The sequence below is a fragment of the Pleurodeles waltl genome, chromosome 5 (assembly GCF_031143425.1).
Source record: "Pleurodeles waltl isolate 20211129_DDA chromosome 5, aPleWal1.hap1.20221129, whole genome shotgun sequence".
Classification (NCBI taxonomy): domain Eukaryota; kingdom Metazoa; phylum Chordata; class Amphibia; order Caudata; family Salamandridae; genus Pleurodeles; species Pleurodeles waltl.
In genome coordinates, this window is record NC_090444.1 from 591,783,899 (window position 1) to 591,800,192 (window position 16,294).

The window sequence follows — 16,294 nt, forward strand, 5'->3', positions numbered from 1 at the left end:
GACCATTTGTTGAAGGTCCTATCATCGTACCACTACGGAAGCTCAGAGAAGTAATCATGGGAGGAGATTATTTGCATAGGACTGCCCCTTTCTCAATCCTGTGATTATGCTGCAGTTGCCATATAACATTACTAGAGGGCAGCAGCATCAACATAAATCCAAAGAAAGGCTTTAAATCTGCTTGCTGAACTAGCTCTTGTTCTTGTTGGTTTCTGTTGAGCCTTTAGAATGGAGGAGTGGAATGACTGAGTGAATGATTATAGAGGAATGATTGGACTGTATTTGCGGTGAAAGGGTTACAGGATTTGGAAGGAAAACTACAAGAAAAAAGTGATTAATGCGCGGATGCTTGCTGACAGATTGAGCGTGTCATTTGTCGGGCCTGGGAATTGAACCTTGCTTGTCTGGGTGGAAGGCAGAATCTTACCCACTAGACCAAACAGACTTCACTTTCTCTAGCTTGTCAAATCTTCCCTATATCATGGCCACGACGTGTCCTGTGCAGTGGCACCCATTAGCAATGACACCGAGGCCTGTCAGATGCTGATAGGGTCTCTTGCACAAGTGAAGACCTTCGACAGTCTATATCTCAGTGGCAAAGTCTAATCCCTTTGGTGCTGGAAGCTCCCCCTGGACAGCGGTTCAAATCCAGCCACTGTTGTTAAAGTATGTTTAGATGGAAAAAAATCAAGTATTTGATTTTTTGCACGTAAAAAGATTATTTTTACTTAAAAAAAATACAGGAACAATTTAATTCATTTTTTGATTGCATTAGTTGGGCACATTTACAAATCTTGCCACCCCCACCAGCATCTGCCCCCTCCCTCCTTTTGCTCAAGTACTTTAAATAGGAGCAAGGTCTTATCTTCATTTATGAATGTATTCGTTTTTTCTTCAAATTGGTGTTCTGGAGAGCACAAATATGGCTTAGGGGGGTACAGAATTGAGCTGTATTATGTGAGAAAGGTGCCATGCAGATAATAAAATAGGTTACATGGTGTTGATTTAATGCAGGGTACAATTTTGTGCAGGTGAAAGAGCCCTTATTAGCTGCAGTCAGAAGGTAGCATGTTGAATTTTGAAGTGATAGAAAAGGACAAAGTCAGGCCTCTGATTGACTATGTCTTGAAAATGCATGATGCAGCAAGTGTGGGGAAGGGGCAGTTGGTTGGGCAGTTGGATTGGCATGGCATTGCATGGCCATGTCTGGCATGCTATGTTATGCTGTGCCTCTGACAGTGAGACCAGGACTGGGACTTTAGACATCACAGTTTTAGCATGCAGCCTTTACAGTAAGCCCACAAACGCCAACAGATGCCCATCTTCTGTATAGAGGATTACTGCAGGTAATTCTGCACCCTGCTAAGTGAGGGTGGGGTCCTTATCTGAAGGCCTTCGACTGGAACAATCCTTAGCCTAAGACAATTTGGCAACTTTAGAAATCTGCTGAAGACCATTTGTTGAAGGTCCTATCATCGTACCACTACGGAAGCTCAGAGAAGTAACCATGGGAGGAGATTATTTGCCTAGGACTGCCCCTTTCTCAATCCTGTGATTATGCTGCAGTTGCCATATAACATTACTAGAGGGCAGCAGCATCAACATAAATCCAAAGAGAGGCTTTAAATCTGCTTGCTGAACTAGCTCTTGTTCTTGTTGGTTTCTGTTGAGCCTGTAGAATGGAGGAGTGGAATGACTGAGTGAATGAGTATCGAGCAATGATTGGACTGTATTTGTGGTGAAGGGGTTGCAGGATTTGGAAGGAAAACTGCAAGAAAAAAGTGATTAATGCACAGATGCTTGCTGAGAGATTGAGTGTGTCATCTCTTGGACCTGGGAATCCAACCTTGCTTCTCTGGGTGGAAGGCAGGAACTTACCCACTAGACCAGACAGACTTCCCTTTCTCTAGCTTGTCAAATTGTCCCTATATCATGGCTATGACGTGTCCTGTGCAGTGGCAGCCATTAGCAATGACACCAAGGCCTGTCAGATGCTGATAGGGTCTCTTGCACAACTGAAAACCATCCACAGCCTATACCTTTGTTGCACAGTCTAGTGCCTTTGGTGCAGGAGGCTACCCCTGGACAGGGGTTCAAATCCAGCCATCACTGTTAAAGTATGTTTAGATGGAAAAAAATCCAGTATTTGATTTTTTGCACATAAAAAGATTATTTTTACTTAAAAAAAATACAGGAACAATTTAAGTCATTTTTTGATTGCATTAGTTGGGCACATTTACAAATCTTGCCACCACCACCTGCCACCTCCCTCCTTTTGCTCAAGTAGTTTAAACAGGAGCAAGGTCTTATCTTCATTTATGAATGTATTCGTTTTTTCTTCAAATTGGTGTTCTGGAGAGCACAAATATGACCTAGGGGGGTACAGAATTGAGCTGTATAATGTGAGAAAGGTGCCATGCAGATAATAAAATAGGTTGAATGGTGTTGATTTAATGCAGGGTACAATTTTGTGCAGGTGAAAGAGCCCTTATTAGCTGCAGTCAGAAGGTAGCATGTTGAATTTTGAAGTGATAGAAAAGGACAAAGTCAGGCCTCTGATTGACTATGTCTTGAAAATGCATGATGCAGCAAGTGTGGGGAAGGGGCAGTTGGTTGAGCAGTTGGATTGGCATGGCATTGCATGGCCATGTCTGGCATGCTATGTTATGCTGTGCCTCTGACAGTGAGACCAGAACTGGGACTTTAGACATCACAGTTTTAGCATGCAGTCTTTACAGTAGGCCCACGAACGCCCACGAACGTCCATGTTCTGTATAGAGGATTACTAAGGTAATTCTGGTCCTGCTAATTGAGAGTGGGGTCCTTACCTGAAGGCCTTCGACTGGAACAATCCTTAGCCTAAGACAATTTGGCAACTTTAGAAATCTGCTGAAGACCATTTGTTGAAGGTCCTATCATCGTACCACTACGGAAGCTCAGAGAAGTAATCATGGGAGGAGATTATTTGCATAGGAGTGCACCTTTCTCAATCCTGTGATTATGCTGCAGTTGCCATATAACATTACTAGAGGGTAGCAGCATCAACATAAATCCAAAGAGAGGCTTTAAATCTGCTTGCTGAACTAGCTCTTGTTGGTTTTTGTTGAGCCTGTAGAATGGAGGAGTGGAATGACTGAGTGAATGAGTATCGAAGAATGATTGGACTGTATTTGTGGTGAAGGGGTTGCCGGATTTGGAAGGAAAACTGCAAGCAAAAAAGTGATTAATGCACAGATGCTTGCTGAGAGATTGACTGTGTCATCTGTCAGGCCTGGGAAACGAACATTGCTTGTCTGGATGGAAGGCAGGAACTTACCCACTGGACCAGACAGGCTTCCCTAACTCTAATGTTTCACATCTTCACTAGATCATGGCTATGATGTGTCCAGTGCAGTGGTAGCCATTAACAATGTCACCAAGGCCTGTCAGATGCTGATAGGGGCTCTTGCACAATGGAAAACCAGCAAGAGCCTATAGCTTTGTGGCAAAGTCTAGTGCATTTGGTGCAGGAAGCTACCCCTGGACAGCAGTTCAAATCCAGCCACTGTCGTTAAAATATGTTTAGACGGAAAAAAATCCAGTATTTGATTTTTTGCACGTAAAAAGATTATTTTTACTTAAAATTAATACAGGAACAAAATAAGTCATTTTTTGATTGCATTAGTTGGGCACATTTACAAATCTTGCCACCCCCACCACCACCTGCCACCTCCCGCCTTTTGCTCAAGTAGTTTAAATAGGAGCAAGGTCTTATCTTCATTTAAGAATGTATTCGTTTTTTCTTCAAATTGGTGTTCTGGAGAGCACAAATATGGCCTAAGGGGGCCAGAATTGAGCTGTATTATGTGAGGAAGGTGCCATGCAGATAATAAAATAGGTTGAATGGTGTTGATTTAATGCAGGGTAAAATTTTGTGCAGGTGAAAGAGCCCTTATTAGCTGCAGTCAGAAGGTAGCATGTTGAATTTTGAAGTGATAGAAAAGGACAAAGTGAGGCCTTTGATTGATTATGTCTTGAAAATGCATGATGCAGCAAGTGTTGGGAAAGGGCAGTTGGTTAGGCATAGCATTGCATGGCCATGCTATGTTATGTTATGCTTTGCCTCTGACAGTGAAACCAGGACTGGGACTTTAGACATCCCAGTTTTAGCATGCAGCCTTTACAATAAGCCCACAAACGCCTACGAACGCACATGTTCTGTATAGAGGATTACTGCAGGTAATTCTGGACCCTGCTAAGTGAGGGTGGGGTCCTTATCTGAAGGCCTTCGACTGGAACAATCCTTAGCCTAAGACAATTTGGCAACTTTAGAAATCTGCTGAAGACCATTTGTTGAAGGTCCTATCATCGTACCACTGCGGAAGCTCAGAGAAGTAATCATGGGAGGAGATTATTTGCATAGGACTGCCCCTTTCTCAATCCTGTGATTATGGTGCAATTGCCATATAACATTACTAGAGGGCAGAAGCATCCACATAAATCCAAAAAAAGGCTTTAAATCTGCTTGCTGAACTAGCTCTTGTTCTTGTTGGTTTTTGTTGAGCCTGTAGAATTGAGGAGTGGAATGACTGAGTGAATGAGTATCGAGGAATGATTGGACTGTATTTGTGGTGAAGGGGTTGCAGGATTTGGAAGGAAAACTGCAAGAAAAAAGGGATTAATGCACAGATGCTTGCTGAGAGATTGAGTGTGTCATCTGTCTGGCCTGGGAATTGAACCCTGCTTGTCTGGGTGGAAGTTAGGAACTTACCCACTAGACCAGACAGGCTTCCCTTTCTCTAGCTTGTCAAATCATCCCTATATCATGGCTATGATGTGTCCTGTGCAGTGGCAGCCATTAGCAATGACTCCAAGGCCTGTCGGATGCTGATAGGGTATCTTGCACAACTGAATCCCATTAAGAACCTATAGCTCAGTGGCAAAGTCTAGTGCTTTTGGTGCAGGAAGCTATCCCTGGACAGGTGTTCAAATCCAGCCACTGCCATTCAAGGATGTTTAGATGGAGAAAATCCAGTTTTTGATTTTTTGCACGTAAAAAGATTATTTTTACTTAAAAAAAATACAGGAACAATTTAAGCCATTTTTTGATTGCATTAGTTGGGCACATTTACAAATCTTGCCACCCCCACCACCACCTGCCACCTCCCTCCTTTTGCTCAAGTAGTTTAAATAGGAGCAAGGTCTTATCTTCATTTATGAATGTATTCGTTTTTTCTTCAAATTGGTGTTCTGGAGAGCACAAATATGGCCTAAGGGGGCCAGAATTGAGCTGTATTATGTGACGAAGGTGCCATGCAGATAATAAAATACGTTGAATGGTGTTGATTTAATGGAGGGTATAATTTTGTGCAGGTGAAAGAGCCCTTATTAGCTGCAGTCAGAAGGTAGCATGTTGAATTTTGAAGTGATAGAAAAGGACAAAGTGAGGCCTCTGATTGATTATGTCTTGAAAATGCATGATACAGCAAGAGTGGGGAAGGGGCAGTTGGTTAGGCATGGCATTGAATGGCCATGCTATGTTATGCTGTACCTCTGACAGTGAGACCAGGACTGGGACTTTAGACATCCCAGTTTTAGCATGCAGCCTTTACAGTAAGCCCACAAACGCCCATGTTCTGTATAGAGGATTACTGCAGGTAATTCTGGAACCTGCTAAGTGAGGGTGGGGTCCTTATCTGAAGGCCTTCGACTGGAACAATCCTTAGCCTAAGACAATTTGGCAACTTTAGAAATCTGCTGAAGACCATTTGTTGAAGGTCCTATCATCGTACCACTGCGGAAGCTCAGAGAAGTAATCATGGGAGGAGATTATTTGCATAGGACTGCCCCTTTCTCAATCCTGTGATTATGCTGCAATTGCCATATAACATTACTAGAGGGCAGAAGCATCCACATAAATCCAAAGAGAGGCTTTAAATCTGCTTGCTGAACTAGCTCTTGTTCTTGTTGGTTTTTGTTGAGCCTGTAGAATTGAGGAGTGGAATGACTGAGTGAATGAGTATCGAGGATTGATTGGACTGTATTTGTGGTGAAGGGGTTGCAGGATTTGGAAGGAAAACTGCAACAAAAAAGTGATTAATGCACAGATGCTTGCTGAGAGATTGAGTGTGTCATCTGTCTGGGTGGAAGGTAGGAACTTACCCACTAGACCAGACGGGCTTCTCTTGCTCTACTTTGTCAAATCTTCCCTATATCATGGCTATGATGTGTCCTGTGCAGTGGCAGCCATTAGCAATGACACCAAGGCCTGTCGGATGCTGATAGGGTCTCTTGCACAGCTAAATCCCATAAAGAGCCTATAGCTCAGTGTCAAAGTTTAGTGCCTTTGGTGCAGGAAACTGCCCCTGGACACGTGTTCTAATCCAGCCACTACCATTCAGGTATGTTTAGATGGAAAAAAATCCAGTATTTGATTTTTTGCACGTAAAAAGATTATTTTTACTTAAAAAAAATACAGGAACAATTTAAGCCATTTTTTGATTTCATTAGTTGTCCACATTTACAAATCTTGCCACCCCCACCACCACCTGCCACCTCCCTCCTTTTGCTCAAGTAGTTTAAATAGGAGCAAGGTCTTATCTTCATTTATGAATGTATTCGTTTTTTCTTCAAATTGGTGTTCTTGAGAACACAAATATGGCCTAAGGGGGCCAGAATTGAGCTGTATTATGTGAGGAAGGTGCCATGCAGATAATAAAATAGGTTGAATGGTGTTGATTTAATGCAGGGTAAAATTTTGTGCAGGTGAAAGAGACCTTATTACCTGCAGTCAGAAGGTAGCATGTTGAATTTTGAAGTGATAGAAAAGGACAAAGTCAGGCCTCTGATTGATTATGTCTTGAAAATGCATGATGCACCAAGTGTGGGGAAGGGGCAGTTGGTTAGGCATGGCATTGCATGGCCATGTCTGGCATGCTATGTTATGCTGTGCCTCTGACAGTGAGACCAGAACTGGGACTTTAGACATCCCAGTTTTAGCATGCAGACTTTACAGTAAGCCCACAAACGCCCATGAATGCCCATGTTCTGTATAGAGGATTACTGCAGGTAATTCTGGAACCTGCTAAGTGAGGGTGGGGTCCTTATCTGAAGGCCTTCGACTGGAACAATCCTTAGCCTAAGACAATTTGGCAACTTTAGAAATCTGCTGAAGACCATTTGTTGAAGGTCCTATCATCGTGCCACTGCGGAAGCTCAGAGAAGTAATCATGGGAGGAGATTATTTGCATATGGCTGCCCCTTTCTCAATCCTGTGGTTATGCTGCAATTGCCATATAACATTACTAGAGGGCAGCAGCATCCACATAAATCCAAAGAGAGGCTTTAAATCTGCTTGCTGAACTAGCTCTTGTTCTTGTTGGTTTTTGTTGAGCCTGTAGAATGGAGGAGTGGAATGACTGAGTGAATGAGTATCGAGGAATGATTGGACTGTATTTGTGGTGAAGGGGTTGCAGGATTTGGAAGTAAAACTGCAAGAAAAAAGTGATTAATGCACAGATGCTTGCTGAGAGATTGAGTGTGTCATCTGTGAGGCCTGAGAATTGAACCCTGTTTGTCTGGGTGGAAGGCAGGAACTTACCCACTAGACCAGACAGGCTTCCTTTTCTCTAGTTTGTCAAATCTTCCCTATATCATGGCTATGATGTGTCCTGTGCAGTGGCAGCCATTAGCAATGACACCAAGGCCTATCGGATGCTGATAGGGTCCCTTGCACAACTGAACCCCATCAAGAGCCTATAGCTCAGTGGCAAAGTCTAGTTCCTTTGGTGCAGGAAGCTGCCCCTGGATAGGTGTTCAAATCCAGCCACTGCCGTGAAAGTATGTTTAGATGGAACAAAAAATCCAGTATTTGATTCTTTGCGCGAAAAAAGATTATTTTTACTTTAAAAAAATACAGGAACAATTTAAGCCATTTTTTGATTGTATTAGTTGGGTACATTTACAAATCTTGCCACCCCCACCCCCACCTGCCACCTCCCTTCTTTTGCTCAAGCAGTTTAAATAGGAGCAAGGTCTTATCTTCATTTATGAATGTATTTGTTTTTTCTTCAAATTGGTGTTCTGGAGAGCACAAATATGGCCTAAGGGGGCCAGAATTGAGCTGTATTATGTGAGGAAGGTGCCATGCAGATAATAAAATAGGTTGAATGGTGTTGATTTAATACAGGGTAAAATTTTGTGCAGGTGAAAGAGCCCTTATTAGCTGCAGACAGAAGGTAGCATGTATAATTTTGAAGTAATAAAAAAGGACAAAATCATGTCTCTGATTGATTATGTCTTGAAAATGCATGATGCAGCAAGTGTGGGGAAGGGGCAGTTGGTTAGGCATGGCATTGCATGGACATGTCTGGAATGCTATGTTATGCTGTGCCTCTAACAGTGAGAACAGGACTGGGACTTTAATCATCCCAGTTTTAGCATGCAGCCTTTACAGTAAGCCCATAAATGCCCACGAACACCCATATTCTGTATAGAGGATTACTGCAGGTAATTCTGGACCCTGCTAAGTGAGGGTGGGGTCCTTATCTGAAGGCCTTCGACTGGAACAATCCTTAGCCTAAGACAATTTGGCAACTTTAGAAATCTGCTGAAGACCATTTGTTGAAGGTCCTATCATCGTACCACTGCGGAAGCTCAGAGAAGTAATCATGGGAAGAGATAATTTGCATAGGACTGCCCCTTTCTCAATCCTTTGATTATGCTGCAATTGCCATATAACATTACTAGAGGGCAGCAGCATCCACAAAAATCCAAAGAGAGGCTTTACATCTGCTTGCTGAACTAGCTCTTGTTCTTGTTGGTTTTTGTTGAGCCTGTAGAATGGAGGAATGGAATGACTGAGTGAATGAGTATCGAGGAATGATTGGACTGTATTTGTGGTGAAGGGGTTGCAGGATTTGGAAGGAAAACTGCAAGAAAAAAGTCATCAATGCACAGATGCTTGCTAAAGATTGAGTGTGTCATCTGTTAGGCCTGGGAATTGAGCCCTGCTTGTCTGGGTGGAAGGCAGGAACTTACCCACTAGACCAAACAGGCTTTCCTTTCTCTAGCTTGTCAAATCTTCCCTATATCATGGCTATGATGTGTCCTGTGCAGTGGCAGCCATTAGCAATGACACCAAGGCCTGTTGGATGCTGATAGGGTCTCTTGCACAATTGAACCCAATCACGAACCTATATCTCAGTGGCAAAGTCTAGTGACTTTGGTGCAGGAAGCTGCCTCTGGACAGGTGTTCAAATCCAGCCACTGCCGTTAAAGTATGTTTAGATGTGAAAATAATCCAGTGATTGATTTTTTGCACATAAAAAGATTATTTTTACTTTAAAAAAATACAGGAACAATTTAAGCCATTTTTTGATTGCATTAGTTGGGCACATTTACAAATCTTGCCACCCCCACCACCACCTGCCACCTCCCTCCTTTTGCTCAAGTAGGTAAAAAGGAGCAAGGTCTTATCTTCATTTATGAATGTATTCGTTTTTTCTTCAAATTGGTGTTCTGGAGAGCACAAATATGGCCTAAGGGGGGCAGAATTGAGCTGTATTATGTGAGGAAGTTGCCATGCAGATAATACAATAGGTTGAATGGTGTTGATTTAATGCAGGGTAAAATTCTGTGCAGGTGAAAGAGCCCTTATTAGCTGCAGTCAGAAGGTAGCATGTTGAATTTTGAAGTGATAGGAAAGGACAAAGTCAGGCCTCTGATTGATTATGTTTTGAAAATGCATGATGAAGCAAGTGTGGGGAAGGGGCAGTTGATTAGGCTTGGCATTGCATGGCCATGCTATGTTATGCTGTACCTCTGACAGTGAGACCAGGACTGGGACTTTAGACATCCCAGTTTTAGCATGCAGCCTTTACAGTAAGCCCACAAACGCCCATGTTCTGTATAGAGGATTACTGCAGGTAATTCTGGACCCTGCTAAGTGAGGGTGGGGTCCTTATCTGAAGGCCTTCGACTGGAACAATCCTTAGCCTAAGACAATTTGGCAACTTTAGAAATCTGCTGAAGACCATTTGTTGAAGGTCCTATCATCGTACCACTGCGGAAGCTCAGAGAAGTAATCATGGGAGGAGATAATGTGCATATGAATGCTCCTTTCTCAATCCTGTGATTATGCTGCAATTGCCATATAACATTACTAGAGGGCAGCAGCATCCACATAAATCCAAAGAGAGGCTTTAAATCTGCTTGCTGAACTAGCTCTTGTTCTTGTTGGTTTTTGTTGAGCCTGTAGAATTGAGGAGTGGAATGACTGAGTGAATGAGTATCGAGGAATGATTGGACTGTATTTGTGGTGAAGGGGTTGCAGGATTTGGAAGGAAAACTGCAAGAAAAAAGGAATTAATGCACAAATGCGTGCTGAGAGATAGAGTGTGTCATCTGCCAGGCCTGGGAATTGAACCCTGCTTGTCTGGGTGGAAGGCAGGAACTTACCCACTAGACCAAACGGGCTTCCCTTTCTCTAGTTTGTCAAATCTTGCCTATATCATGGCTATAATGTGTCCTGTGCAGTGACAGCCATTAGCAATGACACCAAGGCCTGTCGGATGCTGATAGGGTCTCTTGCACAACTGAATCCCATCAAGACCCTATAGCTCAGTGGCAAAGTCTAGTACCTTTGGTGCAGGAAGCTACACCTGGACAGGTGTTCAAATCCAGTCACTTCTATTAAAGTATGTTTAGATGGAAAAAAATCCAGTATTTGATTTTTTGCACGTTAAAAGATTATTTTTACTTAAAAAAAATACAGGAACAATTTAAGCCATTTTTTGATTGCATTAGTTGGGCACATTTACAAATCTTGCCACCCCCACCACCACCTGCCACCTCCCTCCTTTTGCTCAAGTAGTTTAAATAGGAGCAAGGTCTTATCTTCATTTATTTATGTAATCGTTTTTTCTTCAAATTGGTGTTCTGGAGAGCACAAATATGGCCTAACGGGGCCAGAATTGAGCTGTATTATGTGAGGAAGGTGCCATGCAGATAATAAAATAGGTTTAATGGTGTTGATTTAATGCAGGGTAACATTTTGTGCAGGTGTAAGAGCCCTTACTAGCTGCAGTCAGAAGGTAGCATGTTGAATTTTGAAGTGATAGAAAAGGACAAAGTCAGGCCTCTGATTGATTATGTCTTGAAAATGCATGATGCAGCAAGTGTGGGGAAGGGGCAGTTCGTTAGGCATGGCATTGCATGGCCATGTCTGGCATGCTATGTTATGCTGTGCCTCTGACAGTGAGACCAAGACTGGGACTTTAGACATCCCAGTTTTAGCATGCAGCCTTTACAGTAAGCCCACAAACACCCATGTTCTGTATAGAGGGTTACTGCAGGTAATTCTGGACCCTGCTAAGTGAGGGTGGGGTCCTTTTCTGAAGGCCTTCGACTGGAACAATCCTTAGCCTAAGACAATTTGGCAACTTTAGAAATCTGCTGAAGACCATTTGTTGAAGGTCCTATCATCGTACCACTGCGGAAGCTCAGAGAAGTAATCATGGGAGGAGATAATTTGGATAGGACTGCCCCTTTCTCAATCCTGTGATTATGCTGCAATTGCCATATAACATTACTAAAGGGCAGCAGCATCCACATAAATCCAAAGAGAGCCTTTAAATCTGCTTGCTGAACTAGCTCTTGTTCTTGTTGGTTTTTGTTGAGCCTGTAGAATTGAGGAGTGGAATGACTGAGTGAATGAGTATCGAGGAATGATTGGACTGTATTTGTGGTGAAGGGGTTGCAGGATTTGGAAGGAAAACTGCAAGAAAAAAGTGATTAATTCACAGATGCTTGCTGAGAGATTGAGTGTGTCATCTGTCAAGCCTGGGAATTGAACCCTGCTTGTCTGGGCAGAAGGTAGGAACTTACCCACTAGACCAGACGGGCTTCCCTTTCTCTAGCTTGTCAAATCTTCCCTATATCATGGCTATGATGTGTCCTGTGCAGTGGCAGCCATTAGCAATGACACCAAGGCCTGTCGGATGCTGATATGGTCTCTTGCACAAGTGAGTCTCATCAAGAGCCTATAGCTCAGTGGCAAAGTCTAGTGCTTTTGGTGCAAGAAGCTGCCCCTGGTTAGGGGTTCAAATCCAACCACTGCCATTCAAGTATGTTTAGATGGAAAAAAATCCAGTATTTCATTTTTTCCACGTAAAAAGATTATTTTTACTTAAAAAAAATACAGTAACAATTTAAGCCATTTTTTGATTGCATTAGTTGGGCACATTTACAATTCTTGCCACCACCACCTGCCACCTCCCTCCTTTTCCTCAAGTAGTTTAAATAGGAGCAAGGTCTTATCTTCATTTATGAATGTATTAGTTTTTTCTTCAAATTGGTGTTCTGGAGAGCACAAATATGGCCTAAGGGGGCCAGAATTGAGCTGTATTATGTGAGGAAGTTGCCATGCAGATAATAAAATAGGTTGAATGGTGTTGATTTAATGCAGGGTAAACTTTTGTGCAGGTGAAAGAGCCCTTATTAGCTGCAGTCAGAAGGTAGCATGTTGAATTTTGAAGTAATAGAAAAGGACAAAGTCAGGCCTCTGATTGATTATGTCTTGAAAATGCATGATGCAGCAATTGTGGGGAAGGAGCAGTTGGTAAGAATAGCATTGCATGGCATGGCCATGTCTGGCATGCTATGTTATGCTGTGCCTCTGACAGTGAGACCAAGACTGGGACTTTAAACATCCCAGTTTTAGCATGCAGCTTTTACAGTAAGCCCACAAACGCTCATGTTCTGTATAGAGGATTACTGCAGGTAATTCTGGACCCTGCTAAGTGAGGGTGGGGTCCTTATCTGAAGGCCTTCGACTGGAACAATCCTTAGCCTAAGACAATTTGGCAACTTTAGAAATCTGCTGAAGACCATTTGTTGAAGGTCCTATCATCGTACCACTGCGGAAGCTCAGAGAAGTAATCATAGGAGGAGATTATTTGCATAGGACTGCCCCTTTCTCAATCCTGTGATTATGCTGCAATTGCCATATAACATTACTAGAGGGCAGCAGCATCCACATAAATCCAAAGAGAGGCTTTAAATCTGCTTGCTGAACTAGCTCTTGTTCTTGTTGGTTTTTGTTGAGCCTGTAGAATTGAGGAGTGGAATGACTGAGTGAATAAGTATTGAGGAATGATTGGACTGTATTTGTGGTGAAGGGGTTGCAGGATTTGGAAGGAAAACTGCAAGAAAAAAGTTATCAATGCACAGATGCTTGCTGAGAGATTGAGTGTGTTATCTGTCAGGCCTGGGAATTGAACCCTGCTTGTCTGGGTGGAAGGCAGGAACTTACCCACTAGATCAGACAGGAACCCCTTTCTCTAGCTTGTCAAATCTTCCCTATATCATGGCTATGATGTGTCCTGTGCAGTGGCAGCCATTAGCAATGACACCAAGGCCTGTCGGATGCTGATATGGTCTCTTGCACAATTGAGTCTCATCAAGAGCCTATATCTCAGTGGCAAAATCTAGTGCTTTTGGTGCAAGAAGCTGCCCCTGGATAGGTGTTCAAATCCAGCCACTGCCATTCAAGTATGTTTAGATGGAAAAAAATCCAGTATTTGATTTGTTGCACGTAAAAAGATTATTTTTACTTAAAAAAAATACAGGAACAATTTAAGCCATTTTTTGATTGCATTAGTTGGGCACATTTACAATTCTTGCCACCCCCACCACCACCTGCCACCTCCCTCCTTTTGCTCAAGTAGTTTAAATAGGAGCAAGGTCTTATCTTCATTTATGAATGTATTCGTTTTGTCTTCAAATTGGTGTTCTGGAGAGCACAAATATGGCCTAAGGGGGCCAGAATTGAGCTGTATTATGTGAGGAAGGTGCCATGCAGATAATATAATAGGTTGAATGGTGTTGATTTAATGCAGGGTAAAATTTTGTGCAGGTGAAAGAGCCCTTATTAGCTGCAGTCAGAAGGTAGCATGTTGAATTTTGAAGTGATCGAAAAGAACAAAGTCAGGCCTCTGATTGATTATGTCTCGAAAATGCATGATGCAGCAAGTGTGGGGAAGGGGCAGTTGGTTAGGCATGGCCATGTCTGCCATGCTATGTTATGCTGTGCTTCTGACAGTGAGACCAGGACTGGGACTCTAGACATCCCAGTTTTAGCATACAGCCTTTACAGTAAGCCCACAAACACCCACAAACGCCCATGTCCTGTACAGAGGATTACTGTAGGTATTTCTGGACCCTGCTAAGTAAGGGTGGGGTCCTTATCTGAAGGCCTTCGACTAGAACAATCCTTAGCCTAAGACAATTTGGCAACTTTAGAAATCTGCTGAAGACCATTTGTTGAAGGTCCTATCATCGTACCACTGCGGAAGCTCAGAGAAGTAATCATAGGAGGAGATTATTTGCATACGACTGCCCCTTTCTCAATCCTGTGATTATGCTGCAATTGCCATATAACATTACTAGAGGGCAGCAGCATCCACATAAATCCAAAGAGAGTCTTTAAATCTGCTTGCTGAACTAGCTCTTGTTCTTGATGGTTTTTGTTGAGCCTGTAGAATGGAGGAGTGGAATAGCTGAGTGAATGAGAATCAAGGAATGATTGGACTGTATTTGTGGTGAAGGGGTTGCAGGATTTGGAAGGAAAACTGCAAGAAAAAAGTGATTAATGCACAGATGCTTGCTGAGAGTTTGAGTGTGTCATCTGTCAGGCCTGGGAATTGAACCCTGCTTGTCTGGGTGGAAGGCAGGAACTTACCCACTAGACCAAACGCTCTACCCTTTCTTTAGTTTGTCAAATCTTCCCTATATCATGGCTATGATGTGTCCTGTGCAGTGACAGCCATTAGCAATGACACCAAGGCCTGTCGGATGCTGATAGGGTCTCTTGCACAACTGTATTCCATCAAGAGCCTATAGCGCAGTGGCAAAGTCTAGCCCATTTGGGGCAGGAAGCTACCCCTGGACAGGTGTTCAAATCCAGTCACTTCTATTAAAGTATGTTTAGATGGAAAAAAATCCAGTATTTGATTTTTTGCATGTAAAAAGATTATTTTTACTTAAAAAAAATACAGGAACAATTTAAGCTATTTTTTGATTGCATTAGCTGGGCACATTTACAAATCTTGCCACCCCCACCACCACCTGCCACCTCCCTCCTTTTGCTCAAGTAGTTTAAATAGGAGCAAGGTCTTATCTTCATTTATTTATGTATTCGTTTTTTCTTCAAATTGGTGTTCTGGAGAGCACAAATATGGCCTAAGGGGGCCAGAATTGAGCTGTATTATGTCAGGAAGGTGCCATGCAGATAATAAAATAGGTTGAATGGTGTTGATTTAATGCAGGGTAAAATTTTGTGCAGGTGTAAGAGCCCTTATTAGCTGCAGTCAGAAGGTAGCATGTTGAATTTTGAAGTGATAGAAAGGACAAAATCAGGCCTCTGATTGATTAAGTCTTGAAAATGCATGATGCAGCAAGTGTGGGGAAGGGGCAGTTGGTTAGGCATGGCATGGCATGGCCATGTCTGGCATGCTATGTTATGCTGTGCCTCTGACAGTGAGACCAAGACTGGGACTTTAGACATCCCAGTTTTAGCATGCAGCCTTTACAGTAAGCCCACGAACGCCCATGTTCTGTATAGAGGATTACTGCAGGTAATTTTGGACCCTGCTAAGTGAGGGTGGGGTCCTTTTCTGAAGGCCTTCGACTGGAACAATCCTTAGCCTAAGACAATTTGGCAACTTTAGAAATCTGCTGAAGACCATTTGTTGAAGGTCCTATCATCGTACCACTGCGGAAGCTCAGAGAAGTAATCATGGGAGGAGATTATTTGCATAGGACTGCCACTTTCTCAATCCTGTGATTATGCTGCAATTGCCATATAACATTACTAGAGGACAGCAGCATCCACATAAATCCAAAGAGAGGCTTTAAATCTGCTTGCTGAACTAGCTCTTGTTCTTGTTGGTTTTTGTTGAGCCTGTAGAATTGAGGAGTGGAATGACTGAGTGAATGAGTATCGAGGAATGATTGGACTGTATTTGTGGTGAAGGGGTTGCAGGATTTGGAAGGAAAACTGCAAGAAAAAAGCTATCAGTGCACAGATGCTTGCTGAGAGATTGAGGGTGTCATCTGTCAGGCCTGGGAATTGAACGCTGCTTGTTTGGGTGGAAGGCAGAAACTTACCCACTAGACCAGACAGGCTTACTTTTCTCTAGCTTGTCAAATCTTCCCTATATCATGGCTATGATGTGTCCTGTGCAGTGGCAGCCATTAGCAATGACTCCAAGGCCTGTCGGATGCTGATAGGGTCTCTTGCACAAATGTAACCCAT